A 12,238-nucleotide genomic window follows, 5' to 3' on the forward strand; every position below is an offset into this window, starting at 1 on the left:
ACATAACACAACACACAACTTACCAGCACTACATAAAAAAACAGAAAACCACACAAAGAATAAAACATGCAACACCCACACCATAGCAGGCAGCATACCAGCACAACACACAACACCTTAACACATAGCATTAAAGTATATAACACACAACAATACTCAGCACTGCACAACAAACCAACACTCCACAGCACAACACCTACCACAACACACATATCACCATATTGGAACACCTAACAAGGTATGCAAGTAGAAAACAAATATGTCAGAAATACTTACAACGGAAGACAAAAACATGACATGTTACACAGCACAAAACACACCATGTTGTGCAACTTAAAAAAACTATATTGCAACAACACACCCCAAATGAACCCCCAAACACAATAACATATTGTACACTGTATCAATTTATAAGACGAAACCTGACATGCCAATTTGCCTACATGCAATAGTACAGGCAATAAAATCAACAAAACTTAAGACAAAACATAATATAGCCCATAACACTAAAATACATAACATAATTCAAAAAGACAACACACAACGAAGATAACAATACACAAAAAGCAATAAATCATCAAATGTACAAAACAAACGACATAGCACAATCATAAACCACCTAACTGTATGCAATCACACCCCAAAGAATAAACACAATATAAAGCATGTACAACCTAAAACTGCACAACAATTAGCACTGCATTTCAAAGGACAACAACTAATTTCAGACTATACCAAACAAAAAGCAAGAGCTCAACCCCAACATACCAACAAACCACAAAACCTTTCCATTACTCAAATATATATCAGTGCTCATAACACCAGTCACAGCACTAAAACAACACTCACCACTCAAAACACAACAAATCAATACACAACACATCAGCAACAAAAACCACAAAAGAAAGCACATGACATAAAAAAGCTCATGAAAAAATAGCGCAGAACATCTCACACCAAACCATGGCATCACACATAAATACGCATTTTGGAAATTCAACCATTTATCTCTAAACATCATTTTATGACTTATGAAGATACACCCACATTCGTCTTGAACACATGCTTTTTAATTTTGATTTACATGTTGACTCAAGAAAGAAAAAGCTTTTATATTAGTAGGCTGGGCTGCACACAGGAAGCTGGAGAGCTAGCGGTAGCTCACGAGCTACTCGTTGGAGACACCCGCACTAGACTCACCTGAACTGCGTGTGTGAGCTGCTGGGCTCCGGAAAATCGCAGCCAGCAAGATATCACGGATCTCCCTATACCACAGATATAAGTGTAAGGCCCCGCCCCATCGATGCCTCTGGCAACCTGGGGAGGGTTTAGGATCTCCGAACATCTGCAAAACAACTGCTGATAATACGCGTGAGGGGCTGTACTATAGGGAATTGTAAAAAGAACAGAGCGTCCTCTGCCTCGGGCTGAATGTGAATATATCAGTAAGGTGGCTAGATCTTGAGAACCAGAAACAGGGATGTTTTGCAGGAAGAATTTTACATCGAGGGAGGGGCGCAGAAAGGCAGGTCTCAGCAACATAGGAACACGGAAGAGACTCTAGGAAAATAAATAAAATGTAATTTTCAAAATCAGCATCATACATGTTCAATAAATTGCTTACTTATAACAGCTGCCAAATAGCATGGCCCTAGATCGCATAATAAGACGCCTCTCAGTGTTCTCAGCTGGCCTTAAAAAACCGGGACATGAGCCAAAATTGGCAGACCGGCCCTGCCGCTACTAGTAAGTCTTGCCACAAAGACGAGCTTTGTTAGTTTAGCATTTGAGTCATAGGTCAATCAGCGGGTAATGAAGGCCCCCGCCTTGCAGGGGGCAGCGAGCACCAGAGGGCCCCTCAACACAATGCTCTGGCCTCGGAGCTCCTGCGTGATTCTGGAGGGGCGCCCTCTATGTAATGTGCAGGGCACCCCGCAAGTTTCGTTAGGCCACTGACCTATAGAGCAGCACTGCCACCTCTCGTGCCAGTTCACCATGTGCACTGGCACTGTGGTCAGTACACCATGTGCACTGGCACTGTGGTCAGTTCACCATGCGCACTGGCACTGTGGTCAGTACAACATGTGCCTGGCACTGGGGTCCACCCGTGTGATGGGTCTTTGAACCAAATTATTGCTGTTTCTTCAGTTCAGATCTTAAAGAGGCCTTACGAAGGCTCTGGTCTTAGCAGAGGCGTGGCTATTGATTGAGCAGGTGCAGTAGCACCTGGGCACATGGAGCGAGGGGTTCTTTAGATCCCCCATATGGCTGACTTCTTCAGTCTGGCCAGAGATTTTGACCCACGACTATTTCAGTTCAGTAAATACGCTTGACCAAATTCTCTGTTTTAGCCGGGACATAGCTCTCAAGAGTGCATCAGGTGAGGGGACCTTTGGATCCCAATTAATGCTGTCTTTTTCAGTTCAGGCCACGATGAGACCAATAGGTGCAGGGGCACTTGGGCACAGAAATGTAAAGGGACCTTTAGACCCGAGATATGGTTGCCTTTGTCTACCGTACTGTGGGGATGATCCACTGGTCCATGCTCATCTATTGAACCCAAACCTGGGCCTTCTCCAAGGCGACTATGGCGCACCCAGGCTCCATTCCCTTATCACACATTCAGTTCTAGGTTTAGTTTATTTAGGACACAAGTCTCTTAAACGACATAATCACATTTCATAAAAATGTTAACAAAGAAAGTCAATTAAAATACAAACTATTTGGAAACACTTTAAAATATACATGTTGTGATTAAACATTATAAAACAATAATAACCAAGGTACAATATCATTTACAGTTATTAAAAAAAACTACCCATTGCACAGGTTAAGTCGATATGTTCCATTCGAAATACAAACTTAATTGTTGCTAATCTTGACGTTATATCATACGTAAAAAAATGTTTTAACAGTTTTTCAATGCAGATTTAAGAAACAAACATAATCTAATATAAAACAGACCTTTGTAATGGTCATTTCCAGCAACACAACCTTTTTGAAATTTTGAGAAAAGATACCCCTAAAGGATAGAGGTGGAGAGGATGGAGCGCTATTCTAAATCTCTACATTATACTATGCATTTGACTAGTAGGCGAACCATGTAAATACTTAAAAAATAATGTATTTCCTACGATTCCCACATGTCTACCGTTGAGGGCTTTAGACTCAGTCACTGGAATCTTTTTTCTCTCCCGATCTTCAGACCTCGCTCAGTCAATTCACACTTTGAAAGCCATAGGGGAAGTGGATTATTCAAATATTTCTTTGTAATGCCGCAGCCATAACCTGTCTCTGAGTCCTTGTCTTCACTGTCCTGCACAGATCACTTGAAATTATTTCCTATTTTGGGTTGCTCTGCCACTAGCAATTTATTAGTTATTCCAAAATGTAAACTATTGCATTAAAGCAATAAGGGACCGGGATTGCAGCCCAGATTCCATCCTGATTGTACGGGCCATAGCACATTTCAGGAGAGCTGGCAAATTGTTCAGACAGCAACCTCCCATCTTTTTCCAATAGAGATAACCACCCAGATCTAACACCTCTGCCCCATGCAGGAATTGTGGAAGAACCACTGTGCTGTAAGCAGGAAAATCGGGATGGGGCGAGGGACCACCATAGTTCTTGTAAATTTCCTTAACCCCCCCCCCCAATAGTAGAGAGTGCTTCAGTAGTTAGTGGATCAGAATGTGGCCTCCAAGATGGAGACCTTGTAACGATCATCCCAAAGTAGTTAGATATTCAAAAACTTCCTTAAATTGTGTATCCTTTGTGAGCCACGGAATAACTAGAAATCGTCGGCTAGAGAATAGGTGTAATCTTTTGGGCTATGGGAATTCACCCAATCAAGGGCCTGATTATACGTTTGGTAGTCCCTGCACTGCTATGGCTAAGGATGCTAGCACAATTGAACACCATCTATGTCTGCACAAGCCAACCTCGAGCTCCCACACATGAAAAAAATGTACAGTCCATGTGAGGGGGACAAGACTGACAACATACATGCTGACATCGGACAACACAAGATAAAATGCTTACAATACAAAACAGAACTGTAACGCCGCGCTCTGACGCGGCGTCTCTTTCTGTCCTCGCGGGTGGAACGCACTACCGATATTCGGAGCGTCGTTCCCCGCGTTTTTTGACTATGCTTTCGGGGAAGCATATATTTCGCTCCCGGTCGTGCTACACTTACTTGTAGCGCTTTTTTCTTCTTTTGTTGTTGGTGGTGGGTTTTTGTTGGTCCTTTTGCCTGTCTCTATCCATGTTGTGTCCATCCTGTCTTCGTGTTTTTGTCCCAGCATGCTCTGTTTTTCTTTTATACTACTTTCTTTTTCCTATACTGGTCTATGGGCTTATCCCAATCCAAGATGGTGTTACTTCCTTTTCCTGTGATGTCACTTACCTTTTCTCAGTATAAGTCAGTCAGTCTTGTTCCTCCTTGCGTTGCAAACACTTCCTTCTGGTTGTGCTGTTCACTCCTGTTCTTTGTTCCTGTTTTTTTGCCTTGGGAGATTTTTGCCTGTTCTTTGTTCCTGCTTTTGCCTCGGGAGATTTTTGCCTGTTCTTTGTTCCTGCTTTTGCCTTGGGATATTTTTGGCTGTTCCTTTTTTCCTGCCTTTTACCTGGATATTGCCTATTTTTGTTTCCTGTTGTCAAGTCGTGTTTTTTCTTGTTTTCCTTCAGGAGTTCCTGTAAGAGGTTTTTCCCCCAGTGTTGTTTTTTTTTCCCTCCGGAGGTTACGGTCTGCTTTGGCGTAGCCTGTCAAGCGGCACCGTGGCTACTAGAAGGGGTCGCCCTTATTTGGGAGTATCCAGGACCAGTAGAAGACTTGGTGTATTCGCCAATCCGAAATCCAGAGGTGAGAAGTCCAGCGCAGTACGTAACAGATTGCAACGCCAAAAGATTCTGCGTTTGAGACGCCATGGAAGATCCACAGGGAGAGGCGTCAGAAAATGCTCAAGCCATGTTACAGACTGTCCAACAACAAGCCCAAGAGTTACAACAGTTACGGGCAGAGAACACCGCGCTACGACAGGTCTTGTCTTCCCGATCAATGGACATACCACTCGTATCTGCTACTATTCCTCGATATTCCGGAGATCCTTTAAAGATGAAGGAATTTTTGGACGCCCTGACGGTTTTCTTTGCCTTTCGTCCACTCCAGTTTTCTTCGGATAAGGCTAAGGTGGGCTATCTGATCAGTGCCTTGTCTGGTCCAGCGCTTGCTTGGGCGACTCCTCTGGTTTCTGCAGATGACCCAGTCCTGGCTAACTATTCCGCTTTCCTGACTGTTTTCAAACAAATGTTTGAGAGACCTGGGGTAGAAGCAGCAGGTGAAGAAGCCTTATGTGACATTCAGCAGGGTAATCAGGATGTACTGCAGTATATAACCTGCTTCAAACAGCTGGCAGCTGAAACCTCCTGGGTAGAACGCACCTTCGTAACCCTTTTTCGCCGAGGCCTGCGTGAAGAAATTAAAGATGAGCTTGAACACTCTTCTCCAGCTTGTTCTTTGAAAGAATTAATGGATCAATCTATGAACATCGAGTATAGACTTCGAGAGCGCAAGATGGAAAGAGGTAGAACTAGAGCTCCATACCAGTCTGGTACCTTCCGTGCTAGCAGTCGGCGAACGGAAGATAGTCCATCTGAAGCCTCTCCACCTACCCATGAAGAACCCATGCAGATAGATCTGGTTCGTGGGCCATTGACGCAGTCAGAAAGGGAGGAACGACGACAAAGGGGACTTTGCCTATACTGTGGTAAGGCTGACCACCTGATCCGCAGTTGTCCGGTACGGCCTGCGGGAAACGCCAGCTCCCGTCCCCTGTAAGGAGGAAGGAGACGGGAGGAGCTGAAGTACCATCAATATGTTCCTCCAAAGAAAGAATGTCCACCCTGTTTATCCTCTCGGTCAAGTTACAAAGTTCACAAGATCAAGAAGAACATCTTCTGGCTCTCCTTGATTGTGGAGCCAGTGGACTCTATCGGGATGAGACCTGGGCTACGAGTAAAGGAATTCCCCGCATTCCTAAAGAAACTCCTGAGCAGGTTCACACGGTGGATGTTTCTCCGTTAACCTCAGGACCTGTGGTGGCCTCAACTCCTACTCTTTGTTTGACATTTGGGGGGCATCAAGAACACGTTGCCTTTGATCTCATAGTCTCACCAAATCACATCATGATTTTGGGAATTCCCTGGTTAGCTCGACACAACCCCTTTATCAATTGGGAAACACGAACTATATCCCTAACGTCTTCATTTTGTCAACAGAATTGTTATTCCACTACTTCTTATTGGACTCCTAAAAGGTCCTGTCAGTCAACTAAGGATAACACTAACTCTATCATTATTATCCAGGGGGTTCCAGATTGTTATCAGGAATATATCAGGATTTTTCAGAAACCTAGTAATCCTATTTTGCCACCTCATCGCAGTTATGACTGTGCTATTCCTTTAATTCCTGATGAAGTCGTCCCCTTCGGTCGAATGTATTCTCTGACAGACCAAGAAAAGAAGGTGCTAAGGGAATATTTAGACAACAACTTACACAATGGTTTGATTGCTCCTTCCACGTCCCCCGCTGGGGCTCCTCTCTTCTTCGTCCCAAAGAAGAATAAGGATCTGCGTCCTTGTATGGACTTTCGTGAACTCAACAGAATAACGATTAAGGATCGATATCCACTGCCTTTAATCAAAGATATATTGGATGCCATTCAAGGAGCCAAGATATTTACCAAATTAGACTTACTGAGTGCCTATCATCTCCTTCGGATCAAGGAAGGAGATGAATGGAAGACAGCTTTCCGTACCCCTTTTGGGCACTATGAGTACCGTGTCATGCCCTTTGGACTGACCAACGCCCCTTCTGTTTTTCAACGATTTATGGATTCAGTGTTCTCTGATGTACTCAATCAATATGTAGTCATTTATTTGGATGATATCTTGATATATTCCCGTGATCCTGAGCACCATGTAGATCATGTCCTGCAAGTCCTGGAAAGACTCAAGAAAAACCAATTGTTTTGTAAACCTGAGAAGTGTGAGTTCCATAAATCTGAAGTAAGGTATCTCGGGTTTTGTATTAATCAACACGGAATATCCATGGATCCTGACAAGGTCAGTGCCATATTAGATTGGCCTTCTCCAACGTCCATTAAAGAAACGCAATGTTTTCTTGGTTTATCAAACTTTTATCGTCAGTTTATTCAGAACTTTGCCCACCTACAAAGTTTCATAACACAAACAATTAAGAAAGAGAACCTGAAGAAGGGTTTCATTTGGACCAAGGAGGTTGAACGCGCGTTTCAAGAATTAAAGACAGCCTTTACCCAAGCACCCGTGTTGCGTCATCTTGACAATACCAAGAAATTTATCGTCGTGACTGATGCCTCAGACAGAGCTATTGGGGCAGTTCTGCTGCAGAATCAAGACAATGATGGATTGAAACATCCTATCTTTTATCTGTCTCATATCCTATCAGAGGCTGAACAAAATTATTCTGTACTGGAATGAGAACTACTCGCTCTCAAAGTAGCTTGTAAGGAATGGAGGCATTTCCTGATGGGTTCCAGAGAGCCTTTTGAAGCTAGGACTGATCACCGTAATCTCCAGTGTCTTCGGAGCTTTCAGTGTCGCAACAGTCATCAGGCTCGATGGGCTTTCTTCTTTAGCCAGTACGATTTCGTGATCACGTACATACCTGGTTCCCAGAATTTAGTGGCAGATGCCTTATCCCGCAGATATCCTGACATAGCCCATAACTCCTCTCCACATTTTATTGAGTCTAGCAGAATCATCGGAGCTACTCAATCTTTTCAAGAACGCATTCAATCCGAGTACCAGTTTCTGTCTGCTTCAGAATGGGATAGAGTGACTCCTTTTTTGCAGAAGAAGGACAACTACTTCTATCATCAACATGCTCTTTTCCTACCTACCAAGAAAGTGCAGACAGAAGCTCTGCAAATGTGCCATGATTCTCCTATAGCCGGTCATCGAGGTATCAGGAAGACCCAGGAGGTGCTTCAGCTATCTTTTTGGTGGCCTTCGCTAAAAACAGACACTGAAACCTATGTGTTAGCATGCCCAGTCTGTGCCCAGACTAAGACACCCCGAACTAAGGTGGCAGGTTTATTAAGACCTCTACTGGTTCGTTCCGCTCCTTGGTGTACTCTATCCACGGATTTCATATGCTCTCTACCTATCTCCTCTGGTAACCAAGTGATCTTGGTGACCGTAGATTCATTCACCAATATGGCCCATTTTTCAGCCTTGAAGAAACTACCAACGGCCCCAGAAATGAGTCGCATTTTTCTACGGGATATTTTTCGCCTCCATGGTCTTCCTCAAGAGGTCATTTTGGACAGAGAGCGTCAATATGTATCACGTTTCTGAAGAGCCTTTGTGCCTTCTTTAACATTGAGATTTCTTTATCCTCAGGTTTCTATCCACAAACGAATGGGCAAACTGAAAGAGTGAATCAAGAACTTCAGCAGTATCTGAGATGTTACTGTAAGGCCACACAAAGCAATTGGTCGGAATATCTTGCTCTTGCCGAGTTCTCCTATAACAACACAATACATAGTGCGACCAAGACCACACCCTTTTATTGTACTTTTGGATTTCATCCGAGGACTTTCACTACTGTTTCTCGAACATCCTCTTCTGTGCCTGCAGTCACTTCTTTTTCACGACAGATCCGTCGAATCCAGGGCCTACTTCACACAACTCTCCTAGCTTCGAAAAAAGCTATGAAGCGAAAGGCGGATCGTTATCGGCAAGCCGCACCTTTGTATCAAGTGGGCCACAAGGTATGGATTTCTTCCAGATTTCTACCATCCCGGTTTTCCACCAATAAGTTCCAACCACGTTTTTATGGACCCTTTCGAATTTCGCACATTCTGAATCCTGTAGTTGTGCGTCTCCGCTTACCTCATACCTGGAGGGTTCATCCTGTTTTCCAAGTGTCCCAGTTAAAACCCTTTGTTCCTGATCCTTACCATCGCCAGTTCCAACGTCCACCTCCTCTTTCTATCAACGGACAGCCTGAGTATGAAGTCCAGGAGATCTGTGATTTCAGAATTTTTCGACGCAAACTACAGTTTTTGGTCCATTGGAAAGGATACCCCCTCAGTGACTGTTCTTGGGAGGATGCATCCTCCGTCCATGCTCCCCGTTTGGTTCGCCTGTTTTTTGACAATCATCCTGACAAACCTGGTGCCTCGGGGAGGGGACCTACTGTAACGCTGCGCTCTGACGCGGCGTCTCTTTCTGTCCTCGCGGGTGGAACGTGCTACCGATATTCGGAGCGCCGTTCCCCGCGTTTTATGACTATGCTTTCTGGGAAGCATATATTTCGCTCCCGGTCGCACTACACTTACTTGTAGCCCTTTTTTCTTCTTTTGTTTTTGGTGGTGGTTTTTTGTTGGTCCTTTTGCCTGTCTCTATCCATGTTGTATCCATCCTGTCTTCTTCGTGTTTTTGTCCCAGCATGCTCTGTTTTTCTTTTATACTACTTTCTTTTTCCTATACTGGTCTATGGGCTTTTCCCAATCCAAGATGGTGTTACTTCCTTTTCCTGTGATGTCACTTACCTTTTCTCAGTATATAAGTCAGTCAGTCTTGTTCCTCCTTGCGTTGCAAACACTTCCTTCTGGTTGTGCTGTTCGCCCCTGTTCTTTGTTCCTGTTTTTTTGCCTTGGGATATTTTTGCCTGTTCCTTTTTTCCTGCCTTTTACCTGGATATTGCCTATTTTTGTTTCCTGTTGTCAAGTCCTGTTTTTTCTTGTTTTCCTTCAGGAGTTCCTGTTAGAGGTTTTTTCCCCAGTGTTGTTTTTTTTTTCCCTCTGGGACTCCTTCTGGAGGGTATGGTCTGCTTTGGCGTAGCCTGTCAAGCGGCACCGTGGCTACTAGAAGGGGTCGCCCTTATTTGGAGTATCCAGGACCTGTAGAAGACTTAGGGGGTCATTCTGACCTCGGCGGTAAAAGGCCCTTTCCGCCGGTCAGAAGCCCGCCATCATACCGCCGCGGCCGTGGTAAACCGCCACGGTCATTCTGACCTCCAACTGGCAAACCGCCAAAAACCCGACATCCACGGAAGGCTGCCTCATCAGCGGGCAGCGATAAACTGGAGATGGCCAAACCTCCACCGTCACGCCAACACAAACACGCCCATGCTATTACGACCCACGAATCCACGCGGCGGTCTTTCAACCGCGGTATTCCATTGGCGGTACACACCGCCGCGCTCACAATACACACACATATACAAAACACAGCCACATTGGACAATTTGAAATACACACACCTGACACACATACAAACAACACTCCCACACACCCATCACCATATAAAACACACACCCACATCACCCACAAACCCCTACAACCAGAAATTCAGAGACAAGGCGCAATACACAGAGAGAGAGCACAGGGAACGCAAACCACAACACACACAGGAACCCGACATCATCACCCACACCACATCTACGCACACATCACCACACACCACCACTCACATCACCACTAACACCACCCCACACCTCATCCACACCACCCCATGGCACCCCAAAGACACCCCAGGTTCTCGGACCAAGAACTCAGGGTCATGGTGGAGGAAATAATAAGGGTAGAGCCCCAGCTCTTCGGCACACAGGTGCAGCACACCACAATAGCCAGGAAGGCGGAGCTATGGCAAAGGATCGTCGACAGGGTCAACGCTGTGGGACAGCATCCCAGAAATCGGGAAGACATCTGAAAGCGCTGGAACGACCTACGTGGGAAGGTGCGGTCGATGGTCTCAAGACACAACATCGCTGTGCAGAAGACTGGCGGCGGACCACCACCCACTCCACCCGAATTCACAGCATGGGAGCAAGAGGTCTTCAACATCCTGCATCCTGACGGCCTCGCTGGAGTAGCCGGAGGAATGGACTCTGGTAAGTCTCATCTCAACTACTTCACCCCCCCCAACCACGAGCATGCCAACCCACACCCCCACCCTCACCCCCAACCCCCCAGCACACATCCTCCCTGCCAATGTCTCACCAGCACAACCCACCCAACCCAACACCAAACCCTGAATGCCAACACAAACCATGGACACCCATCACCTATGCATGACCACTGCACATACCCATCCCCCCCACAAACCACCCTCACAACTCCTCCCACAAGGGAATGCCAGCACTGGGGGACAAGGGCACCCACAAATCGCACGACATGGCACACACAATAGCAATAACCATACTCTTTTACCCCTGCAGGGCCCGAACGCCAACACCCCGCCACGGAGGGTCCAGAATTGTCCATCCCACCCCCAGAACAGGCCCCCAGTGAGGACAGCAGCTCTGTCGACCTAGAACCTGATGACCAGCCCGGACCATCGGGGACCTCTGGACAGTCGGTTCCCCACACACAGACACAGGCCACAGCAGACCTAACCCCCTCTGGGAATATCAGCACAGCTCCCACCCAGCGGGCCCATGCTTCTGTCTCCAGGACGCGTCAATCAGCGGTGTGTCCGCCACTACAGGGCACCCAGGCTGACCCACCACCCCAACAACAACAGGGACCTGGGGGCAGTGGTAGTGGGCACACCGTCCAGGGGACAGAGGCCCGGGGAAACAGGGCAACTGGGAGGGCTGCTGTGCGACAGGGGGGGGAGGACAGGCCCAGGGAACCCACTCTCCAAGAGGCCCTCACCACCATCATGGGAGCATACCACCACTCCCAGGAGACGATGGCGATGGTACTGGCCAGGTTCCAGGAAATCCAGGCACAGCAGGAGGAACGGTACATGGGGTTCAGAGACGAACTCAGGAACATCGGTTCCGCAATGGGGACCATCGTCCTGGCCCTCAACCGGATAGACACCACATTGCGGGACCATGTGGCACTCCAAAGGGCCCCTGTCACTAGCCCGGACCACGAACAGCCTACCACCTCCGCCGGCGCTAGTGGACAGGAGGCCCCCACACAACGACAGGCCCCCAGAACCCCACCTCCTGCTGAAGATCAACCACCCCGCAAGCGGAACCTGAGATCACACAAGAAGACAGAGTAGGATGCCAAGACCACCGCCAGCATAAGATACCCCCTGATGTCATCCCACTGTCCCACATTGTCACCCTGTCCAACCTCAAACAGCCCCTGCTCCATCCTTCCACAGGCATATGGACAATGCACCTGTGAAACTGAGAACTGGACTCTGCCATGGACATTACTCCACCCCC

The 12,238-nt window shown here is 46.6% G+C and overlaps 1 protein-coding gene across 1 annotated transcript in view; it reads right to left on the reverse strand.

The window, feature by feature from the left end:
* The window catches only part of LOC138265366 (dehydrogenase/reductase SDR family member 4-like), a 124,782-nt gene extending 123,429 nt beyond the window's left edge, over nt 1–1,353 (reverse strand). Inside the window, exon 1 of the mRNA XM_069213010.1 lies at nt 1,201–1,353. The gene's annotated coding sequence lies outside the window, so the exon portion shown is untranslated. The remainder of the gene's footprint in view (nt 1–1,200) is intronic.
* Between the last annotated feature and the right edge of the window lie 10,885 nt (nt 1,354–12,238).

Source organism: Pleurodeles waltl, chromosome 11, assembly GCF_031143425.1.
Source record: "Pleurodeles waltl isolate 20211129_DDA chromosome 11, aPleWal1.hap1.20221129, whole genome shotgun sequence".
NCBI classification, from domain to species: domain Eukaryota; kingdom Metazoa; phylum Chordata; class Amphibia; order Caudata; family Salamandridae; genus Pleurodeles; species Pleurodeles waltl.